General features: G+C 42.7%; 3 non-coding genes across 3 annotated transcripts in view; all 3 read left to right on the forward strand.

Annotated features, from left to right (window-relative positions):
• Positions 1–239: 239 nt before the first annotated feature.
• Positions 240–2,409, forward strand: LOC149092519 (small subunit ribosomal RNA). The gene has a single exon (XR_016200827.1). It is a non-coding gene; the product is annotated as a small subunit ribosomal RNA (ribosomal RNA).
• A 487-nt stretch (positions 2,410–2,896) lies between these two features.
• Positions 2,897–3,051, forward strand: LOC149092520 (5.8S ribosomal RNA). Its single transcript, XR_016200820.1, has one exon. It is a non-coding gene; the product is annotated as a 5.8S ribosomal RNA (ribosomal RNA).
• A 476-nt stretch (positions 3,052–3,527) lies between these two features.
• The window catches only part of LOC149092521 (large subunit ribosomal RNA), a 4,168-nt gene continuing 2,695 nt past the window's right edge, over positions 3,528–5,000 (forward strand). Inside the window, exon 1 of the ribosomal RNA XR_016200799.1 lies at positions 3,528–5,000. This exon is cut by the window's right edge and continues 2,695 nt beyond it. This is a non-coding gene — a ribosomal RNA (large subunit ribosomal RNA).

Raw genomic sequence — 5,000 nt, forward strand, 5'->3', positions numbered from 1 at the left:
TGCTGTTTAGTTGACTTGCAAACGTACCCAGCAATGGTTACTCCTGCTAGATGTGCTTGCACATTTTAGTGGAAGAAGATGGATTCTAAAGAGTTTTCTGCAGAATCATCTTAATGCACGACATAAATCTCGATACCTCGTTAAAGTTAACATCCACTTGCTGGTTGTTAGCTGAGGATATCGTATTTATAGCTGCAAAAACAACTTGTTTAGCATTTTACTTTGCTAAAACATCAAGTTACCTGGTTGATCCTGCCAGTAGTCATATGCTTGTCTCAAAGATTAAGCCATGCATGTCTAAGTACATACTGTTTATAAAGTGAAACCGCGAATGGCTCATTAAATCAGTTACGGTTCCTCGGATATTCTTTTTTACATGGATAACTGTGGTAATTCTAGAGCTAATACATGAACAAGTGTTCCAACCTCAGCTTGCTGACGGAAGGATCGCATTTATTAGTACAAGACCAATGATTCTTATTCACCTAGAACCCTGTTCAGTGATTTCGGTCGCTGTCTAAGGACTAGCAGTGGGGATCTTAGCAACTTCGGTTGCATTTCTTGTGATGACTCTGAATAACTGAGCAAATCGTATGGCCTCTGAGCCGACGATGTATCCCTCAAGCAACTGCCTTATCAACTGTCGATGGTAGGTTATGCGCCTACCATGGTTGTAACGGGTAACGGGGAATTAGGGTTCGATTCCGGAGAGGGAGCCTGAGAAACGGCTACCACATCTAAGGAAGGCAGCAGGCGCGCAAATTACACAATCCCAGTACGGGGATGTAGTGACGAAAAATAACAATACGGGACTCTATTGAGGCCCCGTAATTGGAATGAGTACAATTTAAATCCTTTAACGAGGATCTATTGGAGGGCAAGTCTGGTGCCAGCAGCCGCGGTAATTCCAGCTCCAATAGCGTATATTAAAGTTGCTGCGGTTAAAAAGCTCGTAGTTGGATTTCAGTCGAACCTATGGGGTCCACTGATTAAAGGGTTAGATGGTGATGTTAGGTTTCTTGCTTGTGTCTACGGATGCTTGCTTGAACCTTCATTCCTCTTTCCTGGTGGTTACATTCATAGTGTTTAGACAGAAAATTGCTCGATATTTGCTATCAATGCTCTTTACCGAGTGTTGATTCAAGCGATCGAGACTTTTACCTTGAAAAAATCAGAGTGCTCAAAGCAGGCGTCCAAAACCTCGAAAGAGGTGCCTAAAAACGGTATGGTCAACCATCTATATGATGCGTACCACTACCTTAACTTGAATGATCTTGCATGGAATAATGGAATAGGACCTTGGTTCTATTTTGTTGGTCTTAAGAATCCAAGGTAATGATTAAGAGGGACAGACGGGGGCATTTGTATTGCGGCGCTAGAGGTGAAATTCTTGGACCGTCGCAAGACAAACTACAGCGAAAGCATTTGCCAAGAATGTTTTCATTAATCAAGAACGAAAGTTAGAGGTTCGAAGGCGATCAGATACCGCCCTAGTTCTAACCATAAACGATGCCAACCAGCGATCATTCTGAGTAACTAATTTCATGACTCGAATGGAAGCTTCCGGGAAACCAAAGTTTTTGGGTTCCGGGGGAAGTATGGTTGCAAAGCTGAAACTTAAAGGAATTGACGGAAGGGCACCACCAGGAGTGGAGCTTGCGGCTTAATTTGACTCAACACGGGAAAACTCACCCGGCCCGGACACTGAGAGGATTGACAGATTGAGAGCTCTTTCTTGATTCAGTGGGTGGTGGTGCATGGCCGTTCTTAGTTGGTGGAGTGATTTGTCTGGTTAATTCCGATAACGAACGAGACTCTAGCCTACTAAATAGACTTGCAGTTTACACTGCAGTACTCCCCCTTAGTCAACCTGTGGGTGGTAGTATCTCTTGATGGTTTCGGCTGTTGAGGGCTCTGCTGCTATTAGCCTACAGAATTGGCTAGGGTAAGGATGCTGTAGCACTGTAAGGACTTCTTAGAGGGACAAGCGGCGCTCGCAGCCGCACGAAACAGAGCAATAACAGGTCTGTGATGCCCTTAGATGTCCGGGGCCGCACGCGTGCTACACTGAAGTGGTCATCGTGCATACTGTTTCCTGCTCCGAAAGGAGTGGGTAACCGCTTGAACCCATTTCGTGATGGGGATTGGGCATTGTAATTATTGCCCATGAACGAGGAATTCCCAGTAAGCGTGAGTCATTAGCTTGCGTTGATTACGTCCCTGCCCTTTGTACACACCGCCCGTCGCTACTACCGATTGAATGATTTAGTGAGGACTTCGGACTGGTCAATCCAGACCATTGGGAAACTAGTGGTCGGATTGTGCTGGAAAGATGTTCAAACTTGATCATTTAGAGGAAGTAAAAGTCGTAACAAGGTTTCCGTAGGTGAACCTGCGGAAGGATCATTAACGTATTACCCTCTTATTATAAGAGAAATACAACCTTCAAACAATCAAACACTCTGCATAGTGATATTGTAGATGCTAATATGGTGAATGCAATTGAATTGTATTTGCATTAGAGTCGCAATTGTGAATGTTTATTGCAAACATTTAGCCATTGCAACATGATTCTAATTTGCATTACATTCGTTCATTCATACATCCATCTTTCATTATCCAATGCAACAAAGAGTGAGGGTTATCTAACGATAGCCATAATTTCTTTTGCAAAACAATTGTAGTTTATAATGAAAAGCCTGTCTTGCTACATACTTGGTACCTGATCAAGTCTTCAGCTTATGCTGACGGCAAGGTTTAAAGAAGGAAGTTTTACACTTCTTCGCCTAACTAAGTAAAGACAACTATGGTTTTTATAAACTGCATACAATTGTTTTCAAACCCTCTCAATGCAGATTTAGGATACTTATTAAAAGTCCCACGGTGGCAAAGATACATCTTCAAGCGGTGGATCACTCGAATTACCAATCGATGAAGAACGTAGCTAGCTACGATAATCGGTGCGAATTGCAGGACACGCCGAGCACTTGAGCTTCCAACGCACATTGCGGCTTTCGGGTCTTTTCCGAGGTCACATCTGTCTGAGAGTTGAGATGTAAAATAATCAACAAAACACTTGCATACTACCATATATGCATTGTTTTGAGAGGATTGTATATTTATATGCATGAATCTTGATGTTTTATTCCTTTTCTTAATTGCAATTCGTTGCAATTTAGTAAGGAGAATCTCAAATCTACTTGTTTCACATGATAAATTTTGTGTACAATGCATATTTCATCTCTGCAAGCAGTATATATGAATAGATACTAGCATGAGATTCTAAGGTTAGTCGCCTATCTGACGACGCTAAAGTCGTATTGCAGATAACTATGGTGATCAACTAACCTGTTAACTGATGAATCTTCTTGCACTTGTATAAATCGTACAAATAGTAGCTATTTCATTCTGTTAAAGCAGACCTAAGAAGTAATGCAAAGGCAAAATTTGTGCAAACATTAAAGTAGATTTACGTTGCTTGCTTGCAAACAACACAAATAAACATTAATCAACTTAATCAATATTTTTGATCTCAGATCAGGTGAGGTTACCCGCCGAATTTAAGCATATAATTCAGCGGAGGAAAAGAAATCAAATGAGATTCCCTGAGTAACGGCGAGTGAAAAGGGATGAGTCCGGCGCAAAGGTTTTCCATTGAAAGGTGGAAAGCGGTGCTGCGTAATGGCTAGAGTCACGATTATTTCAACTAAATCTGCAAGTCCCTCTGACAAGGGCCCTCTTCCCAGAGACGGTTCTAGGCCGGTGGCAGATCTTGGTTAATGGAATATCGATTACTGGCTTTAGTCGCGGATAGAGTCAGATTGCTTGAGAGTGCAATCCAAATTAGGAGGTAAACTCCTCCTAAGACTAAATACGATGGTAATATCGATAGCAAACAAGTACCGTGAGGGAAAGTTGCAAAGTACTTTGAAGAGAGAGTTCAAAAGGACGTGAAACCGCTTGTAGAGAAACGGATAGAACCACGAAGTGTAGCTGAGAGGAGAACTCAGCTCCTCTTGTGTATTGTTGCCTTTTTCTATTCAGTGCTAAGAATGCTTTACAGCGTTCCAAGATCAGTAGGTTAAGGGGTAACTTTTAGCCTGCCCTTGGATCTTGGTATTGATAGGAGGAGTGCAATATGTGCATGAGGAGTGCATTTTCTCAACTCTCGTGCTCAAACCACGACCAATGTGAAGGAGAGTGCAAAACTCTTGTTCAAGTGATAACAGCAAGGTGTACTAAACACACACCTAATCAGCATTTAGTTTTCACAGCTACTAATATTCCTTGCGTTGTTAGACTTAGCCTGTGAGCTAGTGTTGGCAACTGTTACCACAGTCACATTGGAGATGAATCTCTGCTTATGCAGGGTCAACAATGCTTGTCATCTGCTCTGACGAATCCGACTAGTCTTTCGTTGATGATGTCTGTTTCTTCACCTGGTGTTGAAACAACTCATGGATTGGCTGGCTTTTGGTGGTTTGTTGGTAAAAGTGGCAAGCTTACGTTAACCTAGTGATTCTGTGGTCAGTAGATCGGTACTCTATCCGACCCGTCTTGAAACACGGACCAAGGAGTCTAACATGTATGCAAGCTGATCAGTCTTGTTTAGGCTTGAAAGGCGAATTGAAAGAAATTGATATGATGTATGCTTGTAAGAGTATACCGCAATATCAGCCCGTGATATATCCACTTTACCGAGATTTTCGCGGAGCACTAGTATATATGTTAGTACCCGAAAGATGGTGAACTAAGCCCGGACAAGATGAAGCCAGAGGAAACTCTGGTGGAGGTCTGTAGCGATTCTGACGTGCAAATCGATCGTCAGATCCGGGTTTAGGGGCGAAAGACTAATCGAACCGTCTAGTAGCTGGTTTCTTCCGAAGTTTCCCTCAGGATAGCTGGCACCAATGGAAGTACCAGTAGCATCCGGTAGAGCGAATGATTAGAGGTCTTGGGGCCGAAATGGCCTCAACCTATTCTCAAACTCCTAATGGGTG

The sequence above is a fragment of the Tetranychus urticae genome, unplaced genomic scaffold (assembly GCF_039701765.1).
Source record: "Tetranychus urticae isolate SD_2017Ah unplaced genomic scaffold, NJAU_TeUrti_SD_1.0 Scaffold_8, whole genome shotgun sequence".
In the NCBI taxonomy this organism is placed as follows: Eukaryota; Metazoa; Arthropoda; class Arachnida; order Trombidiformes; family Tetranychidae; genus Tetranychus; species Tetranychus urticae.